Source organism: Podarcis melisellensis, assembly GCF_964234715.1.
Source record: "Podarcis melisellensis genome assembly, chromosome: 1".
Classification (NCBI taxonomy): domain Eukaryota; kingdom Metazoa; phylum Chordata; class Lepidosauria; order Squamata; family Lacertidae; genus Podarcis; species Podarcis melisellensis.
The window spans coordinates 107927012-107946647 of record NC_138528.1 but is presented as its reverse complement, the minus strand read 5'-3'; the positions used below and the strand labels follow the sequence as shown (position 1 = coordinate 107946647).

Sequence of the window (19636 nt, the reverse complement as noted above, 5' to 3'; positions counted from 1 at the left end):
TCACAACATGGTGGGCACAAGCTATAACTAGGTAAGCAATATGCATTCTCAAGTAGAACCTTTTACATCCTCAAACTGGCCAATTTCCCACTATATTGCTTATAAATATGATGGTGCATTTTCAAAGGCTTCATTATGTCTACCTAGCAAGAACTGAGCTCCAGTCAAATGAATGTGAGGGAAGGGGAACCAAAACGTCATATCATATTTCTTGAAGACAGAATACTATTCCTCAAAAACTTAAATCTGAGTTGTCTAGTCACTGGGGTCACACTAATTCAATTGCAGTTTGACTTTGTCTATGAATGGCTTTGGTCTCAACCTTGAATAAGCATGCGATGGTATGTATACATGATCTGAATACATTTCCATACATAATACATTTTATTTTACAGCTCTCTGAAAACCTTTGCCCGAAAAGAAAGCTGTGTGGCTTGAATGATTGCTGCTTTGAACAAGTAGCTTTAGTTCAATAAAATGAAAATGCTTCCTTAACTTACTCAACACAAAATGTAATTCCCAAATCTTGCTTTCATTTTGTAAACTTGAAAATCATTACTGAGGATCACAGAATTGGGAGTTCGTGAAAATGAGGGATCATCAGGTCACTTCTGTACAAAGGCAGAAAACGGTGCACATTGACCACCTGAAGATTAACCCTCATAATCCAGAGCCAATGAGGTGTGACACAGGTAGCAAGACTCTGCAGGCAGCACACTGCCTAAAAGACAACTGGGGTGTTATTGTTTTATTTTGAAGATAGGACCAATCGAGATGTTAACGGCCATGGCCAGCACTGTGAATTATACTCAGAAATGAACTGGCAATAAGTGCAGAGTGAAAAAATGTGAGTCATGTCTTCAAAGGGGGCAGGGACTAGTTCTGGTTAAGAGTCTTGGCAATGCCTGATCAGCTTCCTCCAGAAACAATGTCATCAAAAGTGGGGAAACTTGTCTATCATTTGCTACAGAAGACAGCCAGGTGGGAAAGGTGTCAAGGCGAAACTGCAGAATAACCATAATGCCCCACCCCCCAGTTCACCTTTTCCTTGCCATTTGGAGGTATAATAAACAATGGATGTGATCAGCTTATAGAGAACCCTGGACTCAGCTGACAAGAGTGTAAATGCAGGTACAAATCCTTTCAATGTTGGCACTTCTGTTGTCATGAATATGCTCTCAAATGAACAAAAATTGTACCATCGAAAGCTCTGTGAAAGGCAGGGGATGGCGTGACATTGATAAACTTGTCCTTCTGGAATCCCAGAAACCTGCTATAAGCAAGCAAAAACAACACAACGAGGTTAGACCTGCTACTCAGCTTAGCCTTGGCCTTAGTGCATATTACCTTGTGCTTGAGGAAAATATGGCCATAGCATAGGTAAGCTGTGTGGACTGATCAACACTGTGAACCTATAGTCTGGGCTGGTTCATATGTCACCCTAAACCAAACAATGGCGTCATATGAATGAGCAAATAATGTACACTCAGGTCCCACTTTCCAAACGCATGCTATGTGAAAATTCACTTATCCATCCATTAGGAATTAGTACCCAAATATCACTATACACATCACAGATTCAGATATGCAAGCAGCCAGAGTCTGTCCACTTCCTCACTTGTTTGTGCTTTGCTGGTTGGCAATAGCCATTTTCAGGCAGAAACCGGGAAGGAAGGAAGGAAGGAAGGAAGGAAGGAAGGAAGGAAGGAAGGGAGGGAGGGAGGGAGGGAGGGGTCAGAGAAATCAGGGAGCAGGAGAAATCAGACAAGTCAGTTTTTCCTTTGTCTCTCCTTTTCTGGTTGGCTGCAGAAACCATGGAGGGAGAAGGGAGGGGAATGAGACAAACCATGGATTAGAAATGTTCCCATAAGAAAGAATGGAGATTATAGGCTCATTATGCAAACCTTCACCTAATGAATGACTTCCAGTGAATGCATTGTGTCTGGAAAGTGTGAACTGAATGTAGGCCAGTGGCGTAGCGTGGGTTGTCAGCACCCGGGGTAAGGCAAGTAATTTGTACCGCCTAACCCGTGGATTTGCGCCCCCTAACCCTAACCCCCAGATGTTGCGCCCGGTGCGGCCAGCCCCTCTGCACCCCCCACGCTATGCCACTGATGTAGGCTCCCAGGGATGAGATCCCGTCTGCTTTGCTCCTCCTGGCCACTTTGCTGCTACACCACACTGAGCTAAACCATGGCTTGGCCAAGCATGTTGTCCAAATCTGGGCTCGTGGTTTAGCTCCCTCCAGATAAACCACAAGCTCTCTCTGTATTCTTATCATAAAGGGTTGCCTCACAACAGGCCTACAATAACAAACTTAAATCCCTAGAGTAATGCATTTTGACCCCAAGCAGTAATTTCTCTCCTTTACAATCATTTTTGGATAATTCAGTATACTGTGAGACTGGAATACATCTAATCTTTTAAACATCCAGCTAAGCAATGGCTATTTGGCTACTGAAACACTACACAGCATATGGTAAATGATGAAAAGGGGAGAGGTGAGTCTTTTGTGACTGTATATCTTCATATTAGCTGTTTTATTTTATGTTTGGATTTGAGATTACTGGTACTGTCAGTTTGGATTTCTTTATTGATTTATTATATTATTGTATGCTGTTCATTTCTAGCTGCTGCAATTTTGCGGGGGGGGGGGGAGTGTAATGTACCTTCGCTAAATGCTGCATCTTTTCCTACTAATATTTTGCAGAACAATTATAGCACATTATAAGCTGATAAGGATGTTCCATATAGAACATGCATATGAGCGCTGGCATTTTAAAAATCCATTCCACATTTTAAAAGATAATAGCCCAAACGCCTACTCATCCCTGTAATTGTCCCTACCATCTATGGAAGTCAAAACCCAATGGGTTTAAATATGTGACTTTGAAATATTACGATTCAGGTCTTCTTATATTTACATAAGTTTATTAAGACTATATACTGTGAAGAAAACCAAACATCTAAGAACTACTATTTCTCGTCTTCTGACATAAACAATGGACTTGCTGTAATAGTATGTGAATGGGTGTCTGTCTGTACCATCTATAACTAGTTTTTAGTCTTTTTCATAGACTAGAATGGGGGTGGCTTAAACACTTACATTTAACATAAAATCACTGCTGGATGATCACTTCAAGGATCCATCTATTCCAGGATTCTGTTGCCAACCAAATGTCTTCAGTAAGTCCCTACATGGCACACAAAGGCAGTGGCCAACATCCCTCCTCTGTTGCCTGTCCCCAGTATTCAGAAATGCTATCATATTATGATTCTATTTATTAATTGCTTACTACATAAAATGTCTCAAAGCAGCTTACAATTTAAAAAAAACTCCAAACCAAACCAAAATGTGCACATACATGAATTTAAAACAAACAACAAAAGAAATAAAATGGCATTAGGAAAAGTGGCTATCCTACCCCCTCAACCTACTAAAAGATGAACACCAAAACAGGCAGGGTCACACCATCATACCACATGATTCCAACTAAGAATCAAATGGCCAGGTAAAAAGGAATATGTGTTGGCCTGGCACCAAAAAGTTGGTACCGATGGCACAAGGCATTCCTCCCTGGGGAAAGCTTTCCACAGTGGGGAAGTACCATGCCTCTGCAGAGGCACAGTTCCCGGGTTCCAATTCACGACCCATGCAGCCTACCATGGGAGACTAGAAGCACTGCCAAAAAAGAAGGAGATATCAAGTAAAATCTTTTAACAGCACAACAACTCTGATTGACAGAAGCGGTTCTACAAAACACAGCCTAATGAATCATATAGTTTCAGAATTAAAGGTAAAGGGACCCCTGACCATTAGGTCCAGTCGTGACTGACTCTTGGGTTGCGGCGCTCATCTCGCTTTATTGGCCAATGGAGCCAGCGTACAGCTTCCGGGTCATGTGGCCAGCATGACTAAGCTGCTTCTGGAGAACCAGAGCAGCGCACGGAAATGCTGTTTACCTTCCCGCTGCAGCGGTACCTATTTATCTACTTGCACTTTGACATGCTTTCGAACTGCTAGGTTGGCAGTAGCAGGGACCGAGCAACGGGAGCTCACCCCGTCGCGGGGATTCGAACCACTGACCTTCTGATCGGCAAGTCCTAGGCTCTGTGGTTTAACCCACAGCGCCACCCGTGTCCCTCAGTTTCAGAATTACTGATTGATAAATTACATTTATACCTTAATACAAAAAAAGAGCTTTTATACGTAAGATCACATACGTTCAATATCTTTTAGCTTAATTCCCTAACACATGGGTAGGCAAACTAAGGCCCGGGGGCCGGATCTGGCCCAATCACCTTCTAAATCCGGCCCTTGGATGGTCTGGGAATCAGCATGTTTTTACATAAGTAGAATGTGTCCTTTTATTTAAAATGCATCTCTGGGTTATTTGTGGGGCATAGGAATTCGTTCTTTTTCCAAAATATAGTCCGGCCCCCACAAGGTCTGAGGGACAGTGGACCGGCCCCCTGCTGAAAAAGTTTGCTGACCCCTCCCTAACATCTCCAAAAAGGGAGTAAAGACTTATAATTTAATATGTAATGTGTAAGCAACTTATTACCAAGCCCATAATTGGGGGGAAATTAACTGCTATCTGACCAACCACGAAATTCAAACATAACCCAAGATATATATATATATTTTTAAAGAAGATTTAGTTCTGACAAGTTAAGGCTGAACATTGCGAGCTAAAGGCCTAGAAAGTAGTGCAACCTTTTACAAACTTGATTTAAATCACCTTTCAAAACTTGCTACTTCAAAGCTTGGAGCGGGGAGAACACTGGTGGGAATGAGGGAGAAGGCCAAAGAGAGAAGGGGATTCAGAGGAAGGAAGACAAAAGAAGGCTAAAAGTCAAGCCAAGGGTAAAGGTATAAATTAGCAGTGCCTCTGGCAAGAATCAATTAGTGCTGGACAATTCAGCCTTTACAATATTCTTTCATTGTCTGCTTTCCTTCCTGGTTACAGATACATGATGTATCCCATTCAGCAAAAATCTCCCCTCTACATTTTTACGCCCAGCAGGGCTTTTAAGCAGTTATTGTAAGTGATGATCCCTGGTAAATATCACAGATAATACTTATATAGAGTAGGTATACAGAATTAACTTTCTGGCCAATCACATTCTTTGTGTGAATGAATGGTTTCAGAGGCTCAGCTCCTAGGAAGGAACCACTGCCTGAGTTTTTTTTTTGCATCTGCAGCCACCTTGACCCAACAGGAAAAATCTGGAAACAGTGTCTCTGGGCACATCTTTTGTCCATGGAAATGCTACAGCAAGCTCTACCACAACTGCATAAACCCTCATATCTTAAGGCCCCACAAGGAGAGGAAGCAGAGGATATCTGCAATGGCACCAAAGCAGTCATTTCATATGATGGAAAGAGCCTAGAATACTACTATCCTGTCTGGCCACTAGATATATGTGTGCCATTCATCTCATTCATTGACAATTGGTGTTCATTTTGTTTCATCAGGTAAAAGGGAAAGTTCCGCCCCCTCTCAGATGTCAGAAGCACAGGTTGACAACTCACCCCATGAATCATTAGACTGAGGCACCTACATATAAGCTGAATTAGGGCCTCTTCAAAAACCATTTCACCCCTCGCTTCTAGACATGATGAAATCAGAAATGGGCCATAGGTTCTTCTTTCCTACTCCCCTTGAGAATGAGCAGAAGGGATTGTCTGAATTAGTGAATCCTAGGCTACACCTAGACCAGTTAGCCACACTAAAGTCCCACTGGAATCAATAGGGCAAGGGAGTTATTACTAGGGAATCTTGTGAATTCCAAGAGGAAGTGGCCTGATTTCTACCTCTTGTGCTAATGTGCAAATAAATAATAATAATAATAATAATAATAATAATAATAATAATAATAATAATAATAATAATTTTTACCCTGCCCTCCCTAGCCAGGGCACCTGAGTACATCAGAAGCTATTCACTGGTTTTGAAATATCCCAAAGACTCCAATACAGTCTCCAATAATAAAAAAGTATCAAAGTGCATTAAAGTACATATTTTAAGACAAAATGCATCTAAAATGCATATTTATATTTAAATCTGATTTTTGTGATTTATTTATTTTTAATGTAGAAATGGAGCAGGCTACATTTATGAGTGAACCCAAGAAGAAGTGGCATGGACTAGAGAATGGATTGCTTTGCCCATGCCTAGTCACACCTAGCTTTTAGATTACTTTCAAAGGGATCAAAGTACAGTTAACCTGGTCTGAATCCAAACCACCACCATGACTATTTGAACATGTGATATCTCTCGATCCTGGATATAAAATCAGTTTATACAGAGTCAAGAAATTTTTATTTTTATTTTAAACCAGACGTTTTGATACTTCTGTAAACCTTGGAAGTTTCTTTGGGTAAAGGTGAAAGAGAAAGGAGATTTGCCCATTTAATATTCTGTACGCTGCTCTTTTTCAAAATCTCTCTCTCTGTGCAGGGAATCAAAGAAACAACAACAGAAGCTTGCTTGAGGAAGAGGAAGGGACACAGGATAGGATGGCTCTGAAAAACTCTTAAGGAGAAATTCATGGTTTTAAAAGATTTTAAAAAAGAAACCAAGGTCAGATTATTAAAATGGCCATTGTTATGCTGCAGCCATTTTAAAGGAGGGTCAGCAAAAACAAGTGCCACTTTATTTCTACTAGATTAAATTTAATCTAGCAAATTATATGAGCTGCATATGTATGATTACTACCAGAACATCATTATTTTGTGTTCTGCTTAGATTCACTCACGTTTTAGAGCCAAGAACTGCTGCATGAATTCCACACACACACACACACCCCATCTACTGAAATTGTAGGCATTTACACATACACACATAAGTATTGCCTTACCAGTTTCTAGTAGGATTCTTATGATGCCATGTCTCAACTCTATAATTGGTTCAGAGCAAAGACAAAGACTGACAGCTGACAAACAGCAAACCAATTCATCTTTCAGAAAAGCTTTCTTGATCTCACAACAGATTACACCTGTCTCATTCAGTACAATCAGCCATCTGGCCCTTCCTTGGGATGTGTGCTTAAACTTCAAGGTCTGCTTATTATGAGTACCTTTTGAGAGGAGGGGCATTGTTATCAACAGCAAATGCATTTATCCCTATCCTCAGGATGAAATCATCTTCTTGTTCAGATGATGTGCTTTTGGGCGGGTAGCAACCTTACAGGGAAGTATTGATTTTTAAATCAAGCATACATTAAAAGGGAGGGGAAAGTGGTATCACCGCACTTTTAACGCTCCTACATATTCTGGACCCTGTCCATTTTGTTTGTGATTAAATGGCTGAGGCGTACTTCAGTTTCGCCCCATCATAGCCAAACCCTTTTGTTTTAGTCTCGCAACCTTAAAGAGGAGAACTGTTAGTTTTGTGATAACATTAGGGATGCTGTTAAATTGTAATGCTCCCCTTGTTATAGAAAAAGAGCCATTACATTTAAGTATGTGTTTACTGTAAGCATTTAACAAACTCATATATATTTCATACCAAAATCTATAATGCTTGCTTTACACAAACATGTTAGTGGCCACACTGAGTACCACCCCCCCCCCCAATTATTTCAGCTTTGTGAAACAGATTCTCTGAATGTTGTGCAATTAACTTTAATGGTGAAATAAATAGCGATATGTGTGTTTCAATAGTCCCTTGGCTGAATGTTCTTGGGAGAGTCAAAATTCATCAAACCCACACACCCATATCCTTCCATGGGTAGAATTAAACTGGTGCCCTGCAATCACGCGAAAACTGTTGATCCAGTGGACATCTCCACTAATAACAGATGAAAGGAGGGGATTGTCCCCTCCTCTGCCCCATCTCAACTGGGTGCAGCAAGTTAAGAGACCCTCCAAAATAGGGTGTAGGGTGACATGGGAGCTGCAAAGAGGAGACAGAATTAGCAACAAAACAAAACAAAACACTCAATGACCCATTTCCTCCCAACTAAATCCTGTTCACAGAAGCATCTGCTGGGAGAAAAGCCCTCTGTGAGCACAGGGGCACCACCTGGCTACCAAGCCCGTTTGATGAAAATGTCTTGTTCGCTCAGTCTTGCATGGGCACCAGTAGTGCAGTAGTGTAGCTATTTACAGATTCTGAAGTTCTTCCTGCCAAATTGCTTTGTTTGATATAAATTGCTTATTTTAAAGTTATTGTGATGACTTTTTATATTGGATTAGGCTGTTACTATTAATGCTTGGTGTTTTATTATGTTTTTATATGTGTTGGAAGCAGCCCAGAGTGGCTGGGGCAACCCAGCCAGTTGGGCGGGGTATAAATAAGTTGTTGTTGTCATAGGAGGGTTCCTGGACTGCTGGCTGCAGTGGCCATGGGAGGGTTTCAACTCAAGGGATAGAGAAGAAGGAGAGCAGTTTGGATTTGATATCCCGCTTTATCACTGCCTTAAGGAGTCTCAAAGCAGCTAACATTCTCCTTTCCCTTCCTCCCCCACAACAAAAACTCTGTGAGGTGAGTGGGGCTGAGAGACTTCAGAGAAGTGTGACTAGCCCAAGGTCACCCAGCAGCTGCATGTGGAGGAGCGGGGATGTGAACCCGGTTCCCCAGATTATGGGTCTATCGCTCTTAACCACTACACCACACTGGCTCTCTGGAGTCCCCTGATAAATAACAAATAACAACAGTAACAAAACTAATACATTTAATAATTTACTGATATAAAACAATTTGCCTGATTTTTAATCTGTGTATTTGCATTTTACATTTTAGAAATGCAATTCCTTTTGTTTTTAAAAAAGTAGTCTCAAATAATTATTGAATCTTACATCACAGGAGGATTAAAATGGTGTGTGGACTTCTTGCTGAATTAAAAACTGTGTCTGCTCCTATGCACAATGCCAACAAATGTTCCAGAGAGAAGTTTCGAGGACTTTCAAAGAAGTCAAACCATTTCATTAGTGAGAATTCTGTCATCTGTTTCAGAGAACCATAGCTTGACCCCTGGAGCCAGTTTCAGAAAAATGGGGATATACAGGTTGGTTGGGGGAGGGTGCGTGCGTGATAAAAGCCAAAGTCAGATGAATTCAGAGCGTCTTCAGAATTTGGTGCAAGGGATCATCACTGGTCCTGACTACCTTTGCAGACTGTTCCTCATTTTGAAACCTGCCTCACAATATAGCTATACTTCTCCTAAGTTCAGGAGCAGTAGCACTGTGGTGGCTTCTGCAGTCCCAGCGGAGAGAATGGAACTACCTTACAGACCATGACTGCATACATACCACACATTTAAAGGCCATTTAAAGCACCTGGCCTCCCCCAAAGAATCTGGGAATTGCAGTTTACTCCTCACAGGACTTCAATTCTCAACACTCTTAACAAACTACAGTCCCCAGGATTCTCTGGGGCAAGCCATGAGCTTTAAATGGATGATGAATACATCGCCTAGCACAGGGATAGGCAACCTAAGGCCCCGGAGCTGGATGCGGCCCAATCGCCTTCTCAATCCGGCCCGCAGATGGTCCGGGAATCAGCGTGTTTTTAAATGAGTAGAATGTGTCTTTTTATTTAAAATGCTTCTCTGGGTTATTTGTGGGGCATAGGAATTAGTTCATTTCCCCCCCCCCCCTTCAAAATATAGTCCAGCCCACCATACGGTCTGAGAGACGGTGGTCTGGCCCATGGCTGAAAAAGGTTGCTGACCCTGGCCTAGCATAAGGAGATATTGGAGATTAGACGATGTCCCTGCAAAAAAATGTGGGATTCTTTTGCCAATATCTTAAACTTGCATAATTAGGTCTTCCATGAGGAGTTTACTTTTAATTAATTCACCAAAAATGGTAACCGTCCGCTACTAACAAACCTAAATGGGTCTGCCTTACTTTTATTTTCGGCCTTCAGGCATTAGGGGTAACGTCGGTTTCCCAGGGGAACTCAAAATATCCGCTTCTCAGTAACACATTGCATTTAAGCATGGAGATAGGCGCGAAGGTTTAAATTCAGAAACAAATTAGCATGCATGCATGCATAAAATAAATAAATAAATAAATAAATAAACAGAAACAATTTAGCACACCACATAAGAAAAGGTTTATAAGAAAGTCAGTTCCACTTGGACTTCAAAATATAATAGTAAAATGTATCTAGTCAAAAACTAGCTTTCTTTGTCCCAATGATGTTCTAAAGGGGCTAGTCATATACATGCTTTAGTCACCCAGTTTCTAAATGTCTGTGTTCAAGTCATTTGAAAGTTATCCAAGATGGCCCTCACCACTTGGATTTAAGGCCACCCTCAACTCAGAGACACTTCCTTCAAGCCAGTGCTATTTTTCTAGCAGAGCTCACCATGAATGCCTTCCTCATTCTCTTAGAATGGCAATAGTGCCCACCGGAGAGGTGCTGGAACTGAGTTCCTGTGAGTTCCCTTTGAAAAGAAGCCCTGCTTCAAGCTGTTGCTAGGTGTAGAGACAGAGAAGATAGATGAGAGCCAACCAAACCAGAGCTAACAAACTTGTCTCCTTTTTTTGAATCTAAAAATTTCAGGATTGGACAAGAAGAAGAGGAGTTTGGATTTGATACCCCGCCTTTCATTCCCCTTCAGGAATCTCAAAGTGGCTAACAATCTCCTTTCCCTTCCTCCCCCACAACAAACATTCTGTGAGGTGAGTGGGGCTGAGAGACTTCAGAGAAGTGTGACTGGCCCAAGGTCACCCAGCAGCTGCATGTGGAGGAGCAGAGACGCGAACCCGGTTCACCAGATTACGAGTCCACCGCTTTTAACCACTACACCACACTGGCTCTCAGTGTGTCCACCCATCCTTTCTTATGATGTAGAGAGCAACCATATTTTACAAGGCTGCAAAAGGCAGAACTTGTGAGAAGCCTAACATGAGAACGTATTCTTCTAAGATGATGCCCACATTATCAAGCCATTTGAAGCTTGATTTTTAAATGAACACTCTTATGTGCATAACTTCCCCACTTGAAATAGGCAGGAATTGGAAAGTTCCCTAACATTTCAGATAGCTTATTGACTAAACATTAACCAGTCCAGATGAAGGGGTGAGGAGAGAGCCAGATCTTGTTGCCTGGGTGATAGACAAAGAAATGCATATACTACTCAATACAACTAGCTTTGCTGGCTCCCAAAATGGAGTTTTCTTCTTTTAAAATGGAGGCCAGTACTGCCAAGCTAAGCAGTGCAAGTCAGGTTCATTGCCTCCCCTTTGGTTGGGTTTTGATCTGCTGCAAATGGAAATCCTAAAGGCACATAATCCCAATCAAGGCTGCATTTGTACCCATACAACAATGACCCTGGAATTTGGCAACAACATTGGCCCCTCTTTTGATCTCAAATTTAGTGGGAGAGGGTTGTGGGGGATGGATGTTTCTAAGCCTCACATCACAGATAACAGCTGGAAAAATTGGGGACAATGGCACTTGAGGGATAAAAACCCAAAGAGGATACTTTGAAAGAAGGCATGTGCTCATAATTTATCAGGATTCTCTACTCTGCCCATTCCACCTGAAAAATTCTAGGCTCTGTCATCCATTGATCTCCATTATCCTGGTCTAAGCTCCATTGTGCTCCTAAACTTTTCAGTTCTTCCAATTTCTGAAGTAATCCATATATTGGAATTACAATGTGTTATGCAACTTTGTATTCTTTGTACTTGCACACTTATCCTGAGTTTGGGAGTCCTTGGTTCAGAATTTGAATATTTTTCTAGGCCCAGAATCCTTGATAATGACTTAGCTTAGAATAATCCCAAAGAAACCAAAGCAGACTATTGCCTAAGCACCTGAATTGGAAAATGTAGTGTAAATAGTATTAAGGTTTTAATGATGTGTTCATTTGAATTTTCAACCCTTCCTTGTAGATACCTTGCTTTGGTTTGTTGGTAGAATGTTCAGGGTACAAATGTGGTCACTGAATAAGACCAAATTACCAGTCATTAGGGATGGGAGAGAAATCTGATTCAGTTTGCATCTAAAGACAAATTTCTCAAAATGGCACATTTTGAAACAACAATATGAGAACCAAAGCACAGCAATCCGTCAAAATTCGCAACTCTGAATTTTGTGATGCAGTTCTCCAACCAAACCATGTTAAAAAATGTGTATATTAGGAGAAAATGCGCCTAAAATCAATATATTAGTGGAAATAACAAACAGAAATGCATTATATTAGGAGAAATTAGTTACAAAAATGAGTAATTAGTGAAAACTAAATACAAAAATGTGTCTATTAGAATAAATTTGCACTAGAATGCTGAGTGGTTTTAATGAAGATTAAAAATAATGATAACAGCAAATTGGTGCAGAAAGAGGGAGAATTGAGTTTAAGATTGAAAAAATTAGAAACTGAGAAAACCAAAATACACAGATCCTTTCACCTCTACCTGTCATTAAACTATGTGAAACTATAGTTGCCATTCACACACTTCATGTTAATCTTCCAGAGGCTTCAGTGAAGCTCCAGTTGTACTCCAGTGAAAGCAATTCATGAACTGTAGTAATGTCTAGACAGACATTCCTCTATCCCTTAACCAAGAACAGTTTGACCCTAAGGAACAAAACTGATTCCTCTTACTGCAGAGCATGAAATCTCACACAGAAACAACAGTGCTCCTTGCTCTTGACATTTTGGCTGCGTACATACCATATATTTAACAATAATAGTAATAGTAATAATAACAATAATAATTTTATTATTTATACCCTGTCCATCTGGCTGGGTTTCCCCAGCCTCTCTGGGCAGCTTAAAGCACATTTAAAGTCCACAGCTTCTTCCCAAGAATTTTAGGAACTGCAGTTTGTTAAGGGTGCTGAGAATTGTGGCTCTGTGAGGGGTAAACTATGGTTTTCAGGGTTATTTGAGGAAGCCATATGCTTTAAATGTATGCTGCATACGCAACCTTTGATCCAACAGTCCTAAACTGTAACATTATCAAAAATATTGATTGCAGATGAAGATCCTAGCAATAGTTTTAAACGTATTACCTGGACTTTTGCTTGGGACCTATCAGACATTTTTTATTGCCTCCATTTAAGTCCTACTTGTTATATTCTGCTGATGTTCTCTGTTGTTGTGAAATTTTATAGCATCCATTGTTTGTTTGTTTGTTTGTTTGTTTGTTGGTTGGTTTTTATATTGTTTTTATGTGACATATTTCTACCAGGACCATATAGTGAAGGGCAGATTATAAATAAGGTCAATAAATAACTGATCAGCTGCAATAAGAGTATCTGGATTGGTCCATAATGCATGGAAATAAATATGAATCAGATGGTTTCTGATACAAATCTCTGGTTGTGAAGGTGCAAGGTATGGGATACTCTGCAACAAAGCAAACTAACCATGTCTTCTGCTATAAAACTAGACCTTTGCAGTAAAAACCAACTTCTGAGGGACAAAATGCACACATTTAAGCTTGCATCGTGATTGCAGTTCAAAATCCAAACACAGTCCATCTAATGTTAAATCACACTAATGTCAATGGAAGTCGTAAGTACATGATCAAATATCTCCCTAATAGTCTTTAGTATTTAAAAGTGTTTAACTTCCTCAAGAACGTTCAACCTGATTTGTTTTCAAAATTTATTGTCTTTGTTTTTACATAAAATGTTCTGTGTATTACTAAATATTTTGAAGTAATACAATATTCATCAGTGACAAAAAGAAAAAAGAAACCTAACTAGGAATTTTACAACCACATTTTACCCCTGGTATGCCTGTTTTATGCAGTGAGCAAATTAATCCTTTAGTCTTAATAAAAACACTTAAGAGATTATAAATGCTACTGAAACTATTAGGGAAGTGCCACGTTTATGCCAAATGGAAGTTTTACATAAGCTGTTTGATATATTGGGGTTTTTTTTATTATGATTTGGGTTCAAATACAACCTTTCTACAATGACACTTCCAAAAATGCTCTGATCCGTGCAGTAAACTGGCTGTGCATTTAAGCTGGATAGCCAGCATACAACATGGATCAGTGCATTTTCAAAGTTTTGTTGCAGAAAGGAGCGCTCAAGAACCAAATCATAATAAGAAACAGTCAAACAGCTTGTGTTGATGCACACATTATGAAGCACATCATCAACTTCTACATCTAGCAACTAGATCAGCCCCAAGTTCCCATCTCTTAACTTCCATCCCCCAACATGTGATTGGCACTGTCAAATCTGCCCTGTCTATAATCTGGAAATGACCACCCGATGAGAAACCCAATATGACATGCACCTGGGAGAAACAACCTGTAGGAACTCAAGACCACGCATGCCCCATCGACCAATACTTAAAATTCCGTGTGGATTGAAGCCATGTTAAATTCAGGGCTCAAAATTTCATTCAGAAACGTTTTTAAACTTGCCACATTTTCATTTTGACAGGCCTAAACATTATTATTATTATTATTTAAAAAATCAAATGAGACACTAAAATCCCCATTCATCTTTCAATGGGACAGAACGGCACCGTTCAAAACCAAGCAATGCATACAAAGACATACATGCACAGCCACCGAAAGGTTAGTCTAGATACAGGATGACTTTGGTAATCGCAAGTGAGCCCAACGCACTTTCTGGAATGAGGAGCACACAAGGATACAAGCTTTAGATAATACCTGAATTGGGATATAGTTTCAGATAAGCTGCAGGGTCTTTTCAACACAGGAAACAAAACCTCTCCCTCCTCGTTTCGTGCCAGCAAAAGCTCACTGCAGTAGTCTGTGTATTCCCCCCCCTTCCCCAGTCAACTGTTACAGCCTTCCACCAGCTCTCTGACCTTTGAACTCATTTCTTCTCTCTTTCTCTCTCCCCCCCCCAGCTCCCTCTGCAGTCAAAGCTACTGTGCTTGTCTAATTTGCATAAGGCTTGCGAAGGGCCTGTCAGCAGCTAAAAGGAGAATGCTGGCTGGGTAAGAAATTGTAGAACTGCAGTTCTGCTGGAATACCTGAATCACTGGAGGAAAGCGGAGGCAAGGGAGGAGGTCTTATGTTTGCACTAAGCACTGCTGCAACTGGGGCATTTTAGAAAGCCACTGCTCTCACTTCAACTAATGGAAGGCAGAGCATTTTTATTCTGAAGAATACGGAAACAGAACGTTGTTGCCATCCTGCAGGATAACCCACTAAAATCAGGCTCCAGCGGCTGGTTTCCAAGGTGACCAATATAGTCAAATATCCTATTTAAATCTGGGGAGGGAAGCGGTTGTGAAAATCTCCGCCACTAAAGCTTTGCTGTCTGAAATGCAGCTAGCCTGATGTTGCTCATTATTATTATTATTATCATCATTTATTAAATAAGGGCGTCTGTCAATGTGTCTGTTGATATTTTCATTTCCAATACATTTGCATCATATAGCCTCACATTGCAACAGCTTTGTGCCCATGATACTAAAACCGCATAAATAAAGAAGGGAAATAAGTGTTGCTCCGGTTTTCACACCAGTGAAACTGTTTTAACAGTCTGATACAAAATAACACTGCTAAGCTCTGTAAACATAAGTCTGTATTCAATATGGCACCAAAAGAGTAAGAAGTGAAAGAGTTTCTCAGATTAATTCTCTAAAACGTTCAATAAGGAAGTGAACATTTTTTTTTATTGGTTTAGAGAAGTGGCTCAGGCTTCTATTATTTCCTGCTTTTTCCCATTTTGCTTCCTGCAGGATACCTCACCCCTGTTCAAAGTTACTGGTTTTGTATTGCTGAAATGCATATTAAAGATTAACAGTTCCATTTCTTTCAAGATTGGAAAGCATTTAGATATTCCATTGTTTTCCAAAAAAAAATGCTTGATGCATGCACCTATACGATACTATCAAACTTTTATGTTTCATACAAAGCTAATTTCCTCAAAATCAAAATATTAAGAAGCAGCAACACTTAATTTTGCAACCTACAAATGGTCACTTAAAATGTGTGGTAGCATTCTTTGTAAAAATGAAACAGAAAAGATTACACATCCCCTACAATAAAATCAATAAAACAATAGGGGGGGAAATACAAAGCAGAGAATAGTCATGTATGTTGTTCTTAAAGGCTGGTGGGATATGTTAGATGCAGGTTCCTTATATGTGTGCCTCTGCCTTTGCATCATCACCCCTAAAATATTTCACAAAAGCTAGTATTGGGAGAAAATTATATGCATCCTAATTAACATTCCAGTGTATGCCATTTATCATTTAAAAACATAAAAGAAAATTGCCATCATGAAACCACATGGTTCCTCTCAAAATAATGAGGTTGACAAGACATCAGCATAATAGATCGTTGCTATACTGAAATAACACAGCATTTCAGAACTGGCTACTGATCAGTGCTAGAGGTTGACTGTAATGAGTGAATGTTCCATTACTCCTGGATCTGTAATGTTTCCGGCTGCAGAGTTTTAATATGAAAAACACCCACATTAGCTACAGTTACTTTACATGGTTTATTTAACAAGGCATTCAACTCCTGGGCATCAAACAAGCCACACCTTACTGAATTCAAAAATGAACCAAATATATTAGCAACCCAAAATGGTATAAGCGAAACTACTGAATGGCATTCAAAAACATTGAAATAATCTGAAGCAGACAAACAAAAAAACAAAAAACTGACCTGTTCAAATGGGTGGGTTTTTTTCCAGTCCATACACTTTTCCTGATAATTATGCACCAACATAGGCTGTCATTTTGTAAGTGTGTGATGTGTTATCTGCCTTCCTAGTTCCAGCCGAATCTTCTTAAAATTTCCCCAGCCCTGTCTTTTATTGCCTGTACCATATGCTTTATTGTTCAGCGACAAGAGCTACACTCTGCACAAAGACTCATTACCTACTGCTTGCTTAGCAGCTTCAGAGTCTCTCTGACGCTGCCTATGTGATCACATGGGAGTTTTGTCTGAAAAAACCGGGCATACTACTGATTTCACTGTCTATGGATATTTTTATCAGCTTAAGGTCTACTATGAAGAAAGAACAACAAATGATAAAGCTGCTTTAAGTCATTAACGGAACACAAATTATGGAAATCCCTTCACAACCCCTTTCCATGCCCATTACAAATCCCTTCGCAACCTTCTTTACAAAACATGGATTCATTAGAGATTTGAAATTATGATTAATACTTGCTTTGTGAGGGCTAATGACAGTATCACAGTAAACTATCTCTATGCAGGATGTAATGTCAAATTCATATTGATATTTGTGAAAAGGAATCATATTGCTGACTGGCATCCTGCCAATAAACCTATTAATACTTTTAAGTTGCTAATATTGTATAAAAACTATGATTGAAATTCTAAGGATCCTTAATCAGAAGTAATCAGTGGGGCTTACTTCCAAGTAAACATAATTAGGAAGAAAAACATTAAAGAAAGCCTTGTTTTGCTCTGAAAGCTTACAGTTGCAGAATTCCATACACACCCCTCTTTTTTTTACTATTTTAATACTCTGAAACTGAGAAAAAAATAATCAACTAATTTAATACCCTTGGATTAAATTACCTATCCGACATAGTTTAACACAAGATGCAGATATAAATATTCAGAGTTTAAGACTGTAAATTCAGATTTAAAGATTTCTAAATGGCAGAAATCTTCCATTCCCTTCTGTTGATTCATTACCTTGGTATTTGATAAAATGGCATTTCTTTGGAGGACAATAACTGGCAAAACTTGCTCAAAAGAATCACAAATAATTGAGTACCTCTGGAAATGTGTCATCTCCAGGAAGAAAGGAAAGTTAATTTTACTTTAGAAAATTTGAGATGCCTATACATTGTTTTAATTAGAATAGCTATGTATCTGTCTTTTGCTGTGAAAACCAGTTCCGCCTAAATAATGAATTGTTTTCACTGCTACTGCAAAATTGTATTTATTCATTTTATCCATTTATGATAAAATAGTCATTGCTAAAATTACATTTCAGCTTTGAACGTAGATAAATGACAAATGGCAATGTCATTTACTCATTAACATTCTTCAAATGGCAAAAAATACCTACTTGTTATCCTTTTCAATGGTTCACTCATTAGCATAAGTAATTGACAGCTTGTTGCTCATTAAGGGTATGACCAATCATTGCAAGTGGAGTCAGTAAAAACAACGTTACTAACCTTGCTGGATTCAGGATTGGCTTCTAACAAAGGCCACATGATAGAAATCCCTTTCTAAAGTCCATAGCACCTCTCCATCTTAGTGTGTGTGTGTGTGTGTGTGTGTGTGTGTGTGTGTATGAAAATGTTTAATAATGGGCTTTCTAATAATTATACAGAATGAAACATCTAACTGTAATCTGATGAAGGGAAAGAAAATATTATCTAAGGTGTTCCATAGCTTTTCAGATGAGACAAGCAGGTTATTCTGTCACTGAATTGTCTCTAGATTTCAGTTCTAATTAGCATTTCTTTTATAACCATAACAACACAGGTAATAATTAATTTAAGTTCCACCATTTTGGTGAAAACACATCATAATTCACAGATTGAACAGATGGTTCATGGTGAGAATCTGTAGGGGCAAAGATGATAGCCTTATATGTTAATAGGGAAAAACGAAGATCAATTAGGCACCTTATTCATTAAGAGGGAGTTTTTTGTTTGTTTTTTACTTAACAGAAAGGCTTTTTTCCATTTATGATGCCATAGGATACTAAGGATAGAAATAAACAAAAAATGGTAGCCATTTTGCTGTAGCAGTCTGAAACAGAAAAAAAACCCCAAATGCTTAGCAAATGGTGGAAGATGAAATAAATGAGAATACGAAGTTAATGTGCCATTACTACACACTGCAGGAAGAAATAAATGCTATGACTGATTGATTGAATGATTGACAGACTGAAAAATGGATAGACAGGAAGCTAGGGGATGTTAAAAATATATATTAAAATATGAAAGGTTAAAGCAAGCTATAGTAATGAAGGCTGCTCCTATACAAACAAACTTTAACTTATATTAAACAATCAATTCTTGGCTTGCAAAATTTTAGCTTTTATTTCTGAAATCTAGTTTTTCTCCAGCTACATCCAAAACGTTAGGAAGTCAGATTCAGGCAAAAAGTTTATACCAGTAGTTAAACTGGAGCTAGTCTCAGAAATTTAACTGGGAAAGGAGAAAGCACCTCCTTTTGTATATAATGAGATTTGGTAACTCACACACTTTCTAAGCACGCCAACAAAAGCATAAACAAACATGAACACCAGAGTAACCCATTATACATTATGGACTTCCCAAAATGGTTTTGACAAAGCCCTATTCAGATGTTCCTCAATCATTTTCAGTTGCGCAAGGAAGGACGGAGGAGAGTGATGGTTTACTTGCTGCCTCCTCAGCCTCCGTTGCATTCCTGATTTAGAATCCTGATTGGGCTGGGTTCCAAATCACACATAGGGCATCCACAAATAGAGCCAGCTCCTCACTACAGGCATTCGTCACCCAATGAACACAGGGCATAAGAAGAGACCTGCTGGATAAGGCCCACCTAAGGCAGCATCCTGTTCTCAGTGGCCAACAGGGTGCCCAAAGGATGTCTGCAAGTGGGAACGCAACAGCATTCTCACCTACTTATGATTCCCAGAAATTACGCATTCTACCTCCAACAGTGGATAGACAATGTAGCCATCATGGCTATTAGCATTTGATAGCCGTGTCCTCCATGGCTGGGCCCAACGGA

General features: G+C 39.5%; 1 protein-coding gene and 1 long non-coding RNA gene across 4 annotated transcripts in view; one reads left to right on the top strand and one right to left on the bottom strand.

Annotated features, from left to right (window-relative positions):
- CSRNP3 (cysteine and serine rich nuclear protein 3) overlaps positions 1 to 19636 on the bottom strand; it is an 89590-nt gene that overhangs the window by 35570 nt on the left and 34384 nt on the right. The window lies entirely within an intron of this gene.
- LOC309376868 lies at positions 44 to 7666 on the top strand. Of its 2 annotated transcripts, XR_014171317.1 has the most exons (3): positions 44 to 341; positions 1062 to 1131; positions 6465 to 7666. It is a non-coding gene; the product is annotated as an uncharacterized lncRNA (long non-coding RNA). The 2 variants fall into 2 exon arrangements; XR_014171318.1 differs by lacking the exons at positions 44 to 341; positions 1062 to 1131 and adding an exon at positions 2372 to 2501.